General features: G+C 54.8%; 1 pseudogene; it reads left to right on the forward strand.

The window, feature by feature from the left end:
* The first annotated feature begins 6,087 nt into the window (after positions 1-6,087).
* LOC116953448 (U6 spliceosomal RNA) lies at positions 6,088-6,181 on the forward strand (annotated as a pseudogene).
* The last annotated feature ends 11,455 nt before the right edge of the window (positions 6,182-17,636 follow it).

Here is a 17,636-nt window from a genome sequence, read left to right on the forward strand (position 1 = left end):
GGACTCTCTAGAGTGACTCTCTAGAGGGGACTCTCTAGAGGGACTCTCTAGAGGGGGGCTCTAGAGGGACTCTCTAGAGGGACTCTCTAGAGGGACTCTCTACAGGGACTCTCTAGAGGGACTCTCTAGAGGGGGGCTCTAGAGGGACTCTCTACAGGGACTCTCTACAGGGACTCTCTAGAGGGGACTCTCTACAGGGGACTCTCTAGAGGGACTCTCTAGAGGGACTCTCTAGAGGCAGCGCTTGAGAGCTCCCTCCAGTAGAGGCGGTGTCCGCCAGCAGTGGAGCGAGTGAGCACTTTCACGGCTGCGCCTTCACCTTGCTAGCAGCAGCACCGCATCCTGAAGAAATGGGTTTCTGTATTCAGGCAAATTAACGGAGATATTAACGCCGTAGTTTAACATACACGTGTGTGTGTGTGGCTGTATATATGTGTACACACATTCCTTCATAGCACTGTACGTGGCCTTAAACAAACATACAAATTATATAATAGGCGACGTTTCGGGAAATTGCCCTTCTTCACAGCACATGCAGAGAGAGAGAGGCCAGAGTGGTAGCGAGAGTGGATGCGAGCCGGAGCCGGCTCTTGACAGCTATGAGAGTATCTCGTGGTCTGCAAAGGTCCCAGTCCCAGACTGGAACATTTTGAAATCGCTGCAGTAGCCAGTGGTGCGACTGTGCCTATCCAGGAGAAACCGTACGACGTGTAACGACCCCCCGATCCACGATATACGAAGGAGACATCAAGGCGATAAACCACTCCGCTACTCCTGACGCTGGTTGTCTGGGCTTGACCACCTGGATGTGGCATCGCAGTTGGCGCTCTGCACCTCCGATCATCAGGCGCCGTACGAAAGCAAAAGGTTCGCAGCGTGTGGCATCGGCGCCCTCTGCTGTCGAATATAAACTCCACTCGGAACCCCCCGGGGGGGGGAGCCTCGGTGGCTCGTCAGTCGAGACGCCTTCCCTTCGTCAGATCGCACGCGGATCGGCGTCGCGGAGATTTTACCCAAAATTATTCCTCGACAGCGGACAACTATTTTTTTTCTTTCTTCAAATGTCCCCCATGTTCACGGTCGCGCGTTTGACCACCGTGGATCCCGCATTGGCGTGAGTCAAATCGCGCGCCCCATAAGGCGCGTGGCATTTTACACAAAGATCCCCCCAGTATAGCCTACACATTGTTGGGGCAAGTGCTGTTAGCGAGCACCTATTGCACAGACACACGGTTAAGGCTACACGGGGGATCGCTGTCTTTGTGTGCTCTTGGGAATCTCTCTCGGGATGAAACTCCAATTGACGTGATCCGCAGGGGTGAATTGTTGATCCATCCTCGCTTTGCGCGCGAGCCCACTGCAATGTGTCGAACTTGCCGCAGTCGACGGTTCATCATTGCACCTCTCATCATCTCCCGAGTGCCAACCCCTCTCATCCTATACCCTTGCTCCCATCCCACTGACTCCCCCCCCCCTCCGCCACTGTATGCGATATCTTCCATATGAAGATACCTGCTGACGCTCGTATCGATGTCTTCGTCACTGTGCCTGGCTACAGCTGCCTCATCACTCCGTTGTGGCCCTCATCCTGTATCCGATGGCGTGAATGTAACCGTAGCAGTAGAGAGAGAATGGTGACTGGAGAGTCGATGCCTTAAGTGCCGGGAGCCGCTTCCTTTCCCTCCACTGTACCGCCCGCCCGCTACGCTGCGCTTTTATCCGCCCGGTGCGCTCTGCTCGTTGTTGTGAGCTTCGCCTCGGTTGTTGTTGTTATTGTTGTTGCTGTGGGAGGGCGGCTGCCTCCGTTGCTACGACTACTGAGAAGAGACGAGGCCGAGTCGAGATCACTGTTGCGGGATAGTTGCATTATTCTGGTTACGATTTGCGGTATACACCGACTCGTTATGACGCGCCCGTGGACAGATTAGAGATAGCGGAGTCGCGTTTTTGTGTTTTTTTTTGCCTCCACGTATAAGCGCGGCGCGCGTTAGTCCATCAGTTTTCCGTGCCGATAATATCCGGCAGCGTTTGTGTACGCGAGTCGCCTCTCGCGCGTTAAACGCCGCGGGCCACGTCGCTCAAGCGGAGCTCTCTCGGCCGACCACGACGATGACACCCACGGCAGGGACCCATTGGCTCGTGTCAGAGGAGCTCACCAAACTCCGCTGATGAAATCGGTCCAGATTATTGTTTGGCTTAAACAGATGCTGGTCGATAATATTGGTCTCGAAGCCAGGAGCTGATGAGTATTATTCTTGTTGTTGTTTTGTGTTGTTATTATTGCCGAGCGAACTGCAGATACAGAGAGATGATTCTATATTTCACACATCGTGTTACTGTGTGTTCACTGTCATGTGCGTGAGTGACACATTGCTCTTCCACCCGCCGACCCACCCACCCGCTCACCCACCTACCCATCCATCCACTCACCCGCAAACGTACGAATCCACTCACTCAGCCACTCACCTACCCGCTCACCCACCTACCCCTCTATCCATTCACTCACCCGCTGACCCACCAACCCAATCAGACACTCACCCACGCGCTTACTCACCTACCCCTCTCTCCACTCACCAAACTGCTGACCCACCAACGCACTCATTCACCCACTCACCCGCCAATACCCCTACCCACACGCTCGCCTGCCTACCCACCTATTCCCTCACCCACTCACTCACTCAGCAACCTTCTCACGCACCCACTCGACCACCAGCTCACCAACTCACCCACCACGCACTCAGCCGTTCGCCTGCCCTGCCTGTCCCCCCACTCGCGAGGCCCTGGCCGTGCTGATGGGCGTTAATGATGATGATGATGGTAGTGGTGGGTGATGGTTGGTGATGTGTGGTGATGTCTGGAGGTACAGAGGGATACCCCCAGGCTGGTGGAGGTCCCAGCGGTGTGGTCGTTATATCGCACCGAGGTCTCGAGTACTTTTGAAACAGAAATTTTTGTTTTCATTTAAAAATAAAAGTTCCCATAGCGTAACTACGATAACCATCGTGGTTTTTATCATTTTTTTGTTTTTTTTGTTTTTAGTTTTAAGATGTCATTCTTACCTCCGTTGTCCCCTCCCGCCCCCCTCCCCGCGCCACACGGTCTCATTAAGGGGGAGGGGGTCGCCCCCCGTCTCTGTCTCCATGTTATGTTTGTGTAAACTTACAAACATAAATACATAATACATATATAATACAGCGTCTTCTCTTGGCAGATTCTAGGGCAGGCAGAGCTGTCACGGGGGCGTGGGGGGGTGGGGGGGGGGGCTCGCCCGCTCAGTGACCCCCCCGCTCAGTGACCCCCCCCCCGCCTCACCCTGCCACTGGCTCCTCACGAGCCGTGGGCTCTCCGCGAGAGAGACGGAATATTCTGTTCTCTCGTTGTCATTCTCTCGCTTCTTTACCCCCCCCCCCCCCCCTGGAGGGGGGCCTCCTCGAGTCCACAACATTGCCCTGTCACGAATTCACGCTAGGCCAGGGGCCAATGATTGCGATCCGCCACTCGTGCCAGTTGAGTGATGTGACAACAGTTTTCCAAATGTTGGACCATTGCGTCAGCACACCGTAGCCCGCACTCGCGAATCAAGGCCCTGGATGTTGATCGGTCCGCCGAGTGAGTGGAGCGGAAGGCGCGTAGCTAGCGGTGCTAATGTTACCGCACACCGCCGTGGTTACCGGGGCGGCCCGCCTGATTCGAACCGCCGGTCTCTCTGCAACCATCGGCGGACGCGCTACGAGGCTACATATATAGAGCAAAGACAAATACTCCCGCATATGGCCTTAACATATTGGTGATGCTTGCGAGCACCGTTGTAGGCTTGCCGCCTTTGTCATTTGAGGCCGAGTCGACCTAGAGGGAGACCCAGGACTGGTTCATCCGTCAGTGGTGCTGGCGCGCTATCCGCTACACCACCGCTCCCCATACCGCTCCTTACAAGCACACAGACTCAAAGACCGACAGTCACACGCAGGAGAGGGGTGGGCGGTAAGGCGATAGAGGGGAGGCTGGAACGACTCGGAGCTCTGTGACCTTCCCCGTGACCTCGCTCGGAGCTCTGTGACCTTCCCCGTGACCTTCCCCGTGACCTCGCTCGCCCGCGTGGCTCTGAGCACCGAGCCAGCAGTGCCCCTACCGCCCAGCGAGACGCACCGCCACTCTCAGCTGCTACACTGCTGCTTCTCCCATGCTTCTCCCGGTGCTGCTGCTGCTTCTCCCATGCTGCTTCTCCCATGCCGCGCTGCTGCTTCTCCCATGCTGTTGCTTCTCCCATGCTGCTGCTCCCATACCGTGTTGCTGCTGCTTCTCCCATGCTGCTCCCGATGCTGCTGCTTCTCCCATGCTGCTCCCATACCGTGCTGCTGTCTTCTCCCATGCTGCTGCTGACCGTCGGCACGTGGCGTGTCTTTGCTTCATCTCTTCATCTCTCTCTCTCGCTGCTACTGCTGCTGCTCCCTGGTTCATCCACGTGCTCGTGACGGCGATCGAGCTGTTAACACCCCGTGCCCCATACTAGGACCCGTGCCCGAGCTCTCGCCCCGTGTGTCTATGAGTCAATGGGTCACGGCTGGGGCGCTCCATCTCTTACATTTGCGCGATCAGAATTTACACAAACGAAATTAAACTAAATTTCGATTTAAAGCTTTCGTGACTGCAAGGATTCATCTTCTTTGGTTCTTTCGGTAAAGTCACGTAGAATGAGAATAAAATAATACATTGATAAAATAAAATAACACAATAATATTCTCACGACGTTTCGGCCACAGCACAAGCAGACAGTCTCGTCCCTTCACCTGATGAAGGCCGCTTGTGTTGTGGCCGAAACGTCGTGAGAATATTATTGTGTTATTTTATTTTATCAATTTATTATTTTATTCTCATTCTACGTGACTTTACCGAAAGAACCAAAGGAAATTAAACTAGTTTATTGAGCAGGTAAAGCCCACTCAGCTATTGGCCACCTGGCCACACGTGATGATAGCTCATCATCGCAGTGGCTGATATCATCATCATCACACGTGGGAATTCATAGCAGGCAGCAGCAGCCAAGGTATCTTAGCGCGAGCTGAGTCTGAATATGGAGGGGGGTGGAGGAGGAGGAGGGCACAGCCGGAGGAACCCGGAGAACAATCGACGCTGGGACCACCACGGGCAGAGGAGAGAACACGCCGACTCCCGGCTTAGAGCAGACGAGGGAGATCGCCTCTCCTCGCAACCACGAGGCCCCATAACGGGGGGGGGGCAAGGGGGGTCCCTTTAACAAGGTAGGAGCGGCGGGATTCTCAGCCACCTATAACCCTCGCACCTCTAACATCCCGACGTTTCGGGGCCGCATCCATCGATGACCGACAGCCAGCGACGGCCGGCCGTCACTACCAACTAACAACCTCATGTTCTTGTTTCTCTTGTCTTGCTCTGTGCGTTTCTCTCTCCCTCCCTCTCTCTCTCCACGTTTAACCCCCAGCCGCCAACGGCAACTAACCCCATGCTGCTACTACTGCTGCTACCGCTGCCGTCTGTGAACTGACACCCTGCCGCCGGTATTCGGCTGGGACCCCTCCCCGTGAGCCGCTCGTGGTTCCCGCGGCCGCCTCCACGCGCACAGCTGCCGCACTGCCCGCGTCTCTGAGCTGGTGGGGGGGGAGGGGGGTGACCGTCTCCAGGTTGTGGTCAACCCCGGCCTCCCCGCCCCCCCCCCTAACCCACCCCCTCCCAAGCCCCCACACACACCGCGAGGGATGAAGACACAGGCAGCCATCCTCCTTGCATCCTCCTCCAGCCAGCAACCCCCACAGACGTCCAGCTAGTGCTGCAGGAGTCGAAACTGTGCCCCGACTCTCACGACCGCGACCACCACTGTCAACAACAACAACAGCAGCAGCAGGCAGCAGCAGGCAGCAGCAACGACAACAAAGAGACCCCCCCCCACCTCGCCGCGCGCTGTTGGGAACAGCAGCAGCAACAACAGCAGCAGCAACAACAACAGCAGCAGCAGCAGCCACCCACGGGCTGTGAAGAGGGAGACACTAAATGTGTTCGTTCTCGAGACAGACGCCGGCTCCGTGGCTGAGAGAGGGAGGGGAGAGAGAGAGGGCGGCAAGTACTAAACATTGGAACGTTACAGAGAAGATTAGCATGGTCTCTGCGCAAGGATGACACGCAAATTCGAGAGGCGAGAGAGGGAGGGGAGAGAGAGGGAGGGAGAGAGAGGAGGTTCGCGTCCACTCTGGAGGCGGAGGGTTGGCGTGGCCAGGCTGTGATGGGTGTGGTGGTGTGAGAGGTGTGCGTGGTGGTGGTGTGAGAGAGAGATGTGCGTGGTGGTGGTGGTGGTGTGAGAGGTGTGCGTGGTGGTGGTGGTGAGAGGTGTGCGTGGTGGTGGTGGTGGTGGTGTGAGAGGTGTGCGTGGTGGTGGTGGTGTGAGAGGTGTGCGTGGTGGTGGTGGTGTGAGAGGTGTGCGTGGTGGTGGTGGTGGTGGTGTGAGAGGTGTGCGTGGTGGTGGTGTGAGAGGTGTGCGTGGTGGTGGTGGTGGTGGTGGTGAGAGGTGTGCGTGGTGGTGGTGGTGTGAGAGGTGTGCGTGGTGGTGGTGGTGGTGTGAGAGGTGTGCGTGGTGGTGGTGTGAGAGGTGTGCGTGGTGGTGGTGGTGTGAGAGGTGTGCGTGGTGGTGGTGTGAGAGGTGTGCGTGGTGGTGTGAGAGGTGTGCGTGGTGGTGTGAGAGGTGTGCGTGGTGGTGGTGGTGGTGGTGGTGAGAGGTGTGCGTGGTGGTGGTGGTGGTGTGAGAGGTGTGCGTGGTGGTGGCGTGAGAGGTGTGCGTGGTGTGTGACTCGCGGCCCGTGGTGGTGGTGGGGTTGGTGGGAGTTTGATTGATGGGTGCGAGGCGGCAGTCGCGTGGCTATCGAGGAGCGTGCAGGCGGTGCAACTGCGCCGGTAGCCCCCCCCCCCCCCCCCTGGGGAAGGTTGGAGTGGGGGTGCGGGTGGGGGGCAGGCCCCTAGCTACGAAGAGAAGGGGAGGGGGCAAAGTTAGACAGCCCCCCCCCCCTCAATTTAAGTTCGTGGACCAAGGCCGATGCCGACAAGAGAGGGACGATGGCCTAGGGTGGGGGCTGTGATTGGGGCTGGGTGTGATGGGGGTGTGATGGGGGGTGGGGGTGTGATGGGGGGTGGGGGTGTGATGGGGGGTGGTCTGATGGGAGGAGTGACGCTGGGGGCGAGGAGTGACGCTGGGGGTGAGGAGTGACGCCGGGGGTGAGGAGTGACGCCGGGTGAGGAGTGACGCTGGGGGTGAGGAGTGACGCTGGGGGTGAGGAGTGACGCTGGGGGCGAGGAGTGACGCTGGGGGTGAGGAGTGACGCTGGGGGTGAGGAGTGACGCTGGGGGGTGAGGAGTGACGCTGGGGGTGAGGAGTGACGCTGGGGGTGAGGAGTGACGCTGGGGGCGAGGGGTGACGCTGGGGGTGAGGAGTGACGCTGGGGGTGAGGAGTGACGCTGGGGGTGAGGAGTGACGCTGGGGGTGAGGAGTGACGCCGCGTGAGGAGTGACGCTGGGGGTGAGGAGTGACGCTGGGGGTGAGGAGTGACGCTGGGGGCGAGGGGTGGAAGTGAATTCAGTCCCAGATGAAGCCCCCACCCCTCTCCTAGTCACAGGGACCCCCCCCACCCCCCCCCCCACCGACCCCGATCTACAGCAGAGACTGGAGGGGCGGGGTGGGGGGCCTCGAAGGCAGTGCCCCCGTCTCTCCCCCACCATCAAAACGCAAAGACAAAGGTCCCTCATATAGCCTTAAATGACTGTTGGGGCAAGTGCTGTTAGCGAGTAACACCCATCAAGGTCGAGACGGCACACGTGGGGGTGGTTAACCAGCAGCACCACGCCCGGCTACTTTACACATCGCCACTAGGAACTCGTTTGCCGCTGAGTCGACATAAGGGAGGCGGCAGGGCCGACTCGTCACTGGTTTTGGTGGCGAGCGGGTTCCTAGCGAAGCGCGCTAACCGCTGCGTCACCGCTCCCCACATACAAAGACAGACACACGCACACGGACACACACACACACACGGACACACACACATACACAAGCGCTGTGCGACTCCCTTACACACACGTGGTGGGTTCGTGCTAATCGTCCCAACGCTGCCCTGATTATGAGCGAGTGTGTGTGTGTGCGTGCGTGTGTGTGCACGTGCGTGTGTGTGTGCGTGTGTGTGTGTATGTGTGCGTGTGTGTGCGTGTGTAGATGGGGAGCGGTTGCGCACAGCCCTATGAACCTAGCGACCCGAGTTCGATTCCCGCTCACGGCTAACACCAATGACGATTATCTGAACCGGTCCTGGGCCTCCCCTTGGTCGACTCGGCCTCAAATGACGATTTGGTGCGGTGTGTAAACATCGCCACGTGGGAGATGAAGAGAAGGCGGCCGGGCGTGGTGTACCATGCCGGCCTCCATCGGTGCTAACGGCACTTGCCCAAAAAGTCTGTTCAGGCTATACGGGGGATCTTTGTCGTTGTGAGTGAGTGTCAGTGAGTGAGGATGTTGCAGCGAGTATGAGTTTGTGTGTGTGTGTGTACATGTGTCTGAGTGAGTGTGTGTACATGTGTCTGAGTGTGTGTGTACATGTGTCTGAGTGAGTGTGTGTACGTGTCTGAGTGAGTGTGTGTACATGTGCGTGTGTACATGTGTCTGAGTGAGTGTGTGTGCGTACATGTGTATGTACATGTGTCTGAGTGAGTGTGTGTACATGTGTGTGTTTCTGTATATGTGTTTGAGTGTGTGTGTGTGTACATGTGTCTGAGTGAGTGTGTGTGTGTACATGTGTCTGAGTGTGTGTGTGTGTATACATGTGTCTGAGTGTGTGTGTGTACATGTGTCTGAGTGTGTGTGTGTACATGTGTCTGAGTATGTGTGTGTGTACATGTGTCTGAGTGAGTGTGTGTGTACATGTGTCTGAGTGAGTGTGTGTGTACATTTGTCTGAGTGAGTGTGTGTGTACGTGTGTCTGAGTGTGTGTGTGTGTGTACATGTGTCTGATTGTGTGTGTACATGTGTCTGAGTGAGTGTGTGTGTACGTGTCTGAGTGAGTGTGTGTGTGTACATGTGTGTGTGTGTACATGTGTCCGAGTGAGTGTGTGTGTGTACATGTGTCTGAGTGAGTGTGTGTGTGTACATGTGTCTGAGTGAGTGTGTGTGTGTACATGTGTCTGAGTGAGTGTGTGTGTGTACATGTGTCTGAGTGAGTGTGTGTACATGTGTGTGTTTGTGTATATGTGTCTGTGTGTGTACATGTGTCTGAGTGAGTGTGTGTGCGTACATGTGTCTGTGTGTGTGTGTACACACCTCCTCGCGATGCCGGACGGGAAACTCTGTCGTGGACAGTGCTGTGGGGGGAGGGCCAATTCCGATTGGCCCCTCCTCTCATGGCGTCTGTGACCATTAAAGTGGCTAAACGGGGGCTCTGGACGGGTGCGAGGGGCTGGTAACCCCTCCACCTTCAACATTTTTACCACGAAACCACGAATATTTTTTTTTACTAATAAGCTTGTGCCGGAGGCCCCGGGGGGACTGGCGTCTATGACGTCTCCTGGCCAAACCCCAATTGGCGGAGCCAGGAGATTGAATCTCTACCCTCGGGGCTCCTCCAGAAACAACGAAAAGCCACTTCGTGTGGCCACGTGGAATGTTCGAACGCTCACTGTGGAGGAGAGGCTGCCACTCCTCTGTCGGGAGCTGGACCGGTACCGCCTGGATCTCTGTGGCATTCAGGAGGTCCGGTGGACCGGTTCTGGCTCCTGCCACCATGAGGGGTGGACAGTCCTCTACTCGGGGCAGCAGACTGCCAAACAACAGGGTGTGGGTCTTCTTTTGAACAAAAGAATGAAGGGGGCGTGGGAGCGTGGCGGTGAGGTGTGGGAAGTTGTAAGCCCCAGGCTACTTTGGGCTCACCTTCCCATCAACCGAAGGCGAGGAGTGGTTGTCGTGGTTACTTATGCCCCCACCGAAGACGAACATCCGTGGAGGGATGCAGGCAAAGCCGATGAGTCAGATGCCTTCTATGACCTCCTGTCACAGGTGTTGACTAAAGAGGCCCCTCGGGATAGAGTCATCTTGTTTGGTGACTTCAATGCTCGAGTTGGTCATGATGCTGGCACCTGGTCTGGAGTGATTGGAGGGCATGGGCTAGATCAGCTCAATAACAACGGTAGGAGGCTGCTAGATTTTTGTGCAGCCCATGGGCTTGTAATTACCGACACGCTGTTCTGGCATCGACGCATCCACACAACATCATGGATGCATGCCGGGTCCAAGCAAGAACATCTGCTGGACTACATAGTGACGGACCAGCGGATGCGAATCCATGTCCTTGACACCAGGACCTACCGTGGAGCTGATCTGCCCTCTGATCATCGACTAGTCATCTGTAAGATGCGCCTGCCATTCTTCAACTCCGGTGGTGGGTGTACACCCAGGACCCCATTCCAACCTAAAGTGGCTTGGTCTCAGTTATCTGATGAAAGTTGCAAGTGAGAATTTCATCATCGCTTGCGGCTGGGGTTGGCATCGTCCCCCACTCCTCCTGATGTCAAGGGTAAATGGGCGAGGTTTAGGACTGTGACTCATGCAGAGGAGGTGTTCAGGATAGTTGAGAAAAAGCGACAGGCCCACTGTCATCGGCTACAGAATCCCACGTCAGAGAATGAGGAGGCTTACCGCAGCCTTCGCTCGGAGGTTCGGAGAGCCGTGAGGCGCTGCAAGGATTGGTGGTGGTCGCGGGTTGCTGAGGAGATGGTGTCTGCCTCAGTGGCCCGCGATCACAAATCTCTATTTAACTCCATCAAAAAAGTAACCTGCAGCCCCACACCTATTACCATAATTACGGGGGAAAAAATGGTGATCCAATCTCCGACCCCCCGAAACAGGTTTGCAGATTTGCTGAGCATTTCTGTGAGGTCCTGGGGGAGGGGAAATCTCTCAGCCAGGAAAACATCGTGGCACAAAGTGGGGATGACCCTGCTGAGGCTGCGGTGCCTCAAATATTGGAGGAAGTCACCCCCTGTGAGTGGCTGGCTGAGGTGCCATCTGTTAAGGAAGTACTGAGGGTGATCCGGAGTCTGAGACCAGGAAAGGCACGGGCAGAGATGGTCTCCCGAGCGAAATGCTGAGGGAGGGTGGCGTTTGTGCACAGACTGCCCTACAGTGAGGGAAAAAGTATTTGATCCCCTGCTGATTTTGTACGTTTGCCCACTGAAAAAGAAATGATCAGTCTATAACTTTAATGGTAGGTTTATTTGAACAGTGAGAGACAGAATAACAAGAAAATCCAGAAAAACGCATGTCAAAATTTGTATAACTTGATGTGCATTTTAATGAGGGAAATAAGTATGTAACCCCTTCTCAATCAGAAAGATTTCTGGCTCCCAGGTGTCTTTTATACAGGTAACGAGCTGAGATTAGGAGCACACTCTTAAAGGGAGTGCTCTTAATCTCAGCTCGTTACCTGTATAAAAGACACCTGTCCACAGAAGCAATCAATCAATCAGATTCCAAACTCTCCACCATGGCCAAGACCAAAGAGCTCTCCAAGGATGTCAGGGACAAGAGTCTAGACCTACACAAGGCTGGAATGGGCTACAAGACCATTGCCAAGCAGCTTGGTGAGAAGGTGACAACAGTTGGTGCGATTATTCGCAAATGGAAGAAACACAAAAGAACTGTCAATCTCCCTCGGCCTGGGGCTCCATGCAAGATCTCACATCGTGGAGTTGCAATGATCATGAGAACGGTGAGGAATCAGCCCAGAACTACACGGGAGGATCTTGTCAATGATCTCAAGGCAGCTGGGACCATAGTCACCAAGAAAACAATTGGTAACACACTATGCTGTGAAGGACTGAAATCCTGCAGCGCCCGCAAGGTTCCCCTGCTCAAGAAAGCACATATATATGCCCGTCTGAAGTTTGCCAATGAACATCTGAATGATTCAGAGGACAACTGGGTGAAAGTGTTGTAGTCAGATGAGACCTAAATGGAGCTCTTTGGCATCAACTCAACTCGCCGTGTTTGGAGGAGGAGGAGGAATGCTGCCTATGACCCCAATAACACCATCCCCACTGTCAAACATGGAGGTGGAAACATTATGCTTTGGGGGTGTTTTTCTGCTAAGGGGACAGGACAACTTCACCGCATTAAAGGGACGATGGACGGGGCCATGTACCCTCAAATCTTGGGTGATAACCTCCTTCCCTCAGCCAGAACATTGAAAATGGGTCGTGGATGGGTATTTCAGCATGACAATGACCCAAAACACACGGCCAAGGCAACAAAGGAGTGGCTCAAGAAGAAGCACATTAAGGTCCTGGAGTGGCCTAGCCAGTCTGCAGACCTTAATCCCATGGAAAATCTGTGGAGGGAGCTGAAGGTTCGAGTTGCCAAACGTCAGCCTCAAAATGTTAATGACAATCTGCAAAGAGGAGTGGGAAAAAATCCCTCCTGAGATGTGTGCAAACCTGGTGGCCAACTACAAGAAACGTCTGACCTCTGTGATTGCCAACAAGGGTTTTGCCACCAAGCACGAAGTCATGTTTTGCAGAGGGGTCAATTACTTATTTCCCTCATTAAAATGCAAATCAATTTATAACATTTTTGACATGCGTTTTTCTGGATTTTTTTGTTGTTATTCTGTCTCTCACTGTTCAAATAAATTTACCATTAAAATTATAGACTGATCATTTCTTTGTCAGTGGGCAAACGTACAAAATCAGCAGGAGATCAAATACTTTTTTCCCTCACTGTATATGACATCAGAACAACAGTCTGGACCACTGGACGGGTTCCGCAGGATTGGACGGATGCCCTGGTGGTCCCCCTCTTTAAGAACGGTGACCGCACAGACTGTAACAACTACAGGGGCATCTCACTCCTCAGTGTGCCGGGAAAGGTCCTGGCAAGGATTATTCAACATCGCCTTGCCAGGCACGCTGACGAGTGGTTTGTGGAGCCCCAATGCGGTTTCAGGAAAGAGCGGTCCTGCACAGATGCCATATTTTCTGTCCGTCTGCTACAGCAGAGGTGTAGGGAATTCCAGCAAGACCTACATCTCTGCTTTATTGACCTGGTCAAGGCCTATGATACCATCAGTAGGCCTGGGCTCTGGGTTGTTCTTCATGCTTTTGGAGTCCCTGACCCTCTGCTCACGATCATTAAGGACCTTCATGATGGTGAGCGGGCCCGGGTAAAACTACGTGGCCGGGAGTCAGAGTCATTCCCTGTACACCTTTGGGTGCGACAGGGATGTCTTCTGGCTCCCACATTATTTAACATCTATTTTGATCACGTAGTTCGTGAAGCCTTCAATAGCTGTACCGGGGGAATCTCCATTTGGTACAGATATAATGGGAGGCTGATCGATGCCCGGGTGCGGTCAAGGGATGGCTACATATTGCTCAACCACGTTATGTATGCCGATGATTTGGTAATAGCCGCTCATTCAGAGGAGGAGTTGGAGACGCTGCTGCTGAGACTGGAGCGTGCCACTAAGAGATGGGGCCTTACCATCAGCCCCACCAAAACTAAGCACCTGCCTGGGTATTTTGTACCATCAGACACTCTACCCCCACAACTCCCAATCGGTGATGGGGCAGTTGTGGAGAGAGTAGAGAGTTTCCCATACCTGGGCAGTGTGCTTATGACTGGTTCCAGTTTAACAGCAGAGGTCTCACTCCGAATCAGTCGAGCGGCAATATCTTTTAATCGGTTGCGTAACGCTGTGTGGAAGCTACTTCGTCTGTCGCTCCGCACTAAGCTTCAGGTCTTCTCGGCCACGGTCATTCCCTCCCTTCTCTACGCTTGTGAAACGTGGACCCCCCTAATGGAGCATCTTCGCCGGTTAGAAACATTTAGGCTGGCCTGCCTACGATCTATCCTGGGTTTAACCAGGCTGGATTGTGTGAGCTCACAAATCCTTGAAAGATCTGGGCAAGGTCCCATCGGTGAGCTCCTCCGGCAGGCAAGGCTGCGTTGGCTGGGTCATGTAGCCTGCATGCCCAGCCACCGCATGCCGAAACAGCTTTTGTTCGGCCGGATCGAGGGGGCTAAACGGGCACGGCACGGGCTAGAGAAGAGATGGAGTGATGTCGTACAGGAGGACGTGGAGCTGAGTGGACTTGCCGATGACTGGTACCAGCGGTGTCAAGATCGGCCTCTGTGGAGGAGGCTCGTGAAGGACGCTATTGGGCAGTTGGAGGCAGTCGCCCTCCAACAACAACAGAGGGCGGAGGAGCGACGCTCACAACAACGAGCAGAGCGCCGGGTGGCTAAAGCACAGCAGGTTGGCACAGTAGGGGGCACAGGTGGTGCATCAGCCAGTCATCTCAGTCAGTCGACCCGTGGCACCTGGATCTGCCCCGTGACCTCCTGCCAGCGGGCGTTCGACACTTCACGTGGCCTCAGGGTGCACATAGCCTGGCACAAGCGTCGTGGTGACGTCACCGCCACTTAGTGGCGAATGGCGGTTGTTGTTGTATACATGTGTCTGAGTGAGTGTGTGTGTGTGCATGTGTGTGTGTACATGTGAGTGTGTGTGTACATGTGTCTGAGTGAGTGTGTGTACGTGTGTGTCTGAGTGAGTGTGTGTGTGTACATGTGTGTGTGTACATGTGTGTGTATACATGCGTCTGAGTGAGTGTGTGTGTGTACATGTGTGTATGTACATGTGTGTGTGTATACATGTGTCTGAGTGAGTGTGTGTGTGTAAATGTGTGTGTACATGTGTGTGTGTATACATGTGTCTGAGTGAGTGTGTGTGTGTACATGTGTGTGTACATGTGTGTGAGTGTGTGTACATGTGTGTGTGTGTACATGTGTGTGTGTCTGAGTGAGTGTGTGTGTACATGTGTGTGTGTACATGTGTGTGTGTACATGTGTGTGAGTGTGTGTGTACATGTGTGTGTGTCTGAGTGAGTGTGTGTGTGTACATGTGTGTGTGTACATGTGTGTGTGTACATGTGTGTGTGTACATGTGAGTGAGTGAGTGTATAATGACCCCTGGGTGAGCGCAGGGGAGTTGGCGGCACAGCCAGCGCCAGCCACAGCACGTCTGCTGTCCCACAAGTGCCTTATCGGTAGCGTATACAGCTCCCCCCTCGCCCACCTACACAAACCCTACTCGCACCCCTCCCTTGTAAATGGTTTCTCCCAGTGCAGAGCTGTCTGTCCGTCGTTCCGTGTTCGTTATGATTAGCTCCGTTCGGCGAGCTCATTTCGTTTTGTTGGGTGCCGGGGGTGGTGGTGGTGGTGTTGAGGCGTTGTGGGTTATTCCATTATTGCGTTTGTATTGAATTGATGCGGTGTATAAATGATGCGGACGGAGAGAGAGGAGGAGGGGTGGGGGGGAGGGAGAGAGGAGGAGGGGGGGGGACAAAGGGAGGGGGCTGCTTCTGTTTGGGGCTGACACGAGACCCCCTCCCCCCTCCCGTGAGCCGTATTTAGCAATCATCGGGCACGGCGAACATCCTTCCCCGGATTCAGCGGGAGGGTGGGCGAGACTTGGAGTTTCCTCTCCGACACCGCCCCCCCTTCCCCCAGTTAACCCCCCCCCCCCATCCCTGGCGCGCGACCCCCCAAGGGGCCGTCCATAAATGACGTCACGCACCTAGGGGGGCGGGGGTCAGATGTGTGACGAGGGGGGGGGGTTAGAAATGTGACGTCACGTCAAAATGCGCAACTTTAAATAAATATAGACAACACGTTCTACTTAATTAAATTGACTTTTTAATAAATGTGTTCTCCTACAACATCAGAGTGCAGGGCCACATTAAATACGCACCACAATGACAATAGTTTAAAGCGATTTGAAGCATGTTTATATTTTTTTTGGGGGGGGCAGAGCTTTGTGACGTCATATTTGAGGGGGGTCTGACTTTTTGTGACGCCGTGTGACGAAGGGGGGGGTCAAAAATTGTCCAAAATCGCGTGACGTCATTTATGGACGGCCCCCAAGCTCGCATGTCCCCATGGGCGGTATCGCCCCTTCTTGAGTGGGGGGGGAGGGGTCAGTGGAGGTCACACGTGCGATTTGTGTTCATTTGGGGGAATTGAGAAGCTGTCATCCAGCAGTGGAATGACCGTGGCTGTTGATGATGTTGATGGGGAGATGCCTGAACAGTTGGGAGGAGGCACCCTGGGGTGGTGGTGGTGGGTGGGGGGGGGCTGAGATGGGGGTCTCGGGCCGCGCGGGAGAGGGGACCGACCCCCGTGGATGGGGATGCCCCCCCCCTCGTCCACCGGGGGTTCTCATCCGCTCCTCGGGTGAACGCGGTCGCACCCCAACCCCATCGGCTGCGGCGTCTCTGCCCGGAGCGAAGCGGTTTTTAACATTTTTTGTTACTATAATGGCGGAGCACCTTTGTAATTATGATGACGGTGTTGATGATGACGGTGTTGATGATGACGGTGTTGATGATGACGGTGTTGATGATGACGGTGTTGATGATGGCGGTGTTGATGATGACGGTGTTGACGATGACGGCGTTGATGATGACGGTGTTGACGATGACGGTATTGACGATGACGGTGTTGATGATGACGGCGTTGATGATGACGGTATTGACGATGACGGTGTTGATGATGACGGTGTTGATGATGGCGGTGTTGATGATGACGGTGTTGACGATGACGGCGTTGATGATGACGGTGTTGACGATGACGGTATTGACGATGACGGTGTTGATGATGACGGCGTTGATGATGACGGTATTGACGATGACGGTGTTGATGATGACGGCGTTGATGATGACGGTATTGACGATGACGGTGTTGACGATGACGGTGTTGACGATGACGGTGTTGACGATGACGGCGTTGACGATGACGGTGTTGATGATGACGGTGTTGACGATGACGGTGTTGATGATGACGGTATTGACGATGACGGTGTTGACGATGACGGTGTTGACGATGACGGTATTGATGATGATGGTGTTGATGATGACGGTGTTGACGATGACGGTGTTGATGATGACGGTGTTGATGATGACGGTATTGACGATGATGGTGTTGATGATGATAATGTTGATGATGATCATAGTGTTGATGGTGTTGATTGTGTTGATGATGATGATGGTGTGGCTGAAGAGGAACGGGTGACGTTCTTGCAAGCAGAGTGCGCGCTCACGATCACGCACGGCCGCGTGTAGGCAGGGGTGCAAGTCGAGAGGCGCGGGTGAGGCCATCAGCTGTTGGGGTGCCACCTCGGGCAGATGACGGCACGCGGTTGAAGGGTGCCTCGCAGTGCCAGGCGAGCGGAGAGTCGCGCACAGGCGACTGATGAATCCTGGATTTGTAATGGCCCCGCGGGAGTGACAGATTCCCCGGGGCGGATTCCCCTTGATAGATTCCTCGAGACAGATTCCCCGTGACAGATTCGTCGAGAAAGATTGCCCAGGATAGATTCGCCGGAACAGATGCTGCCGACCCCACACAGCCCCTCACGCTCCCCGTGAATCTGCACGTGGACTCGAGCGCGAAAAATCTAAAAAAAAGCGGTCAACAGAAATGCGACTTGGGAGGAGGTTTATTCATTCTGAGCTCAAGGGAACAGACCAACAGGGCCCAGGAACCCGTGTTCGAGTCCCGGTTTGCAGCCACTGCCCCCGAC

Source organism: Petromyzon marinus, chromosome 51, assembly GCF_048934315.1.
Source record: "Petromyzon marinus isolate PM22_M1 ecotype Great Lakes invasive population chromosome 51, UKy_Petmar_22M1.pri1.0, whole genome shotgun sequence".
NCBI classification, from domain to species: domain Eukaryota; kingdom Metazoa; phylum Chordata; class Hyperoartia; order Petromyzontiformes; family Petromyzontidae; genus Petromyzon; species Petromyzon marinus.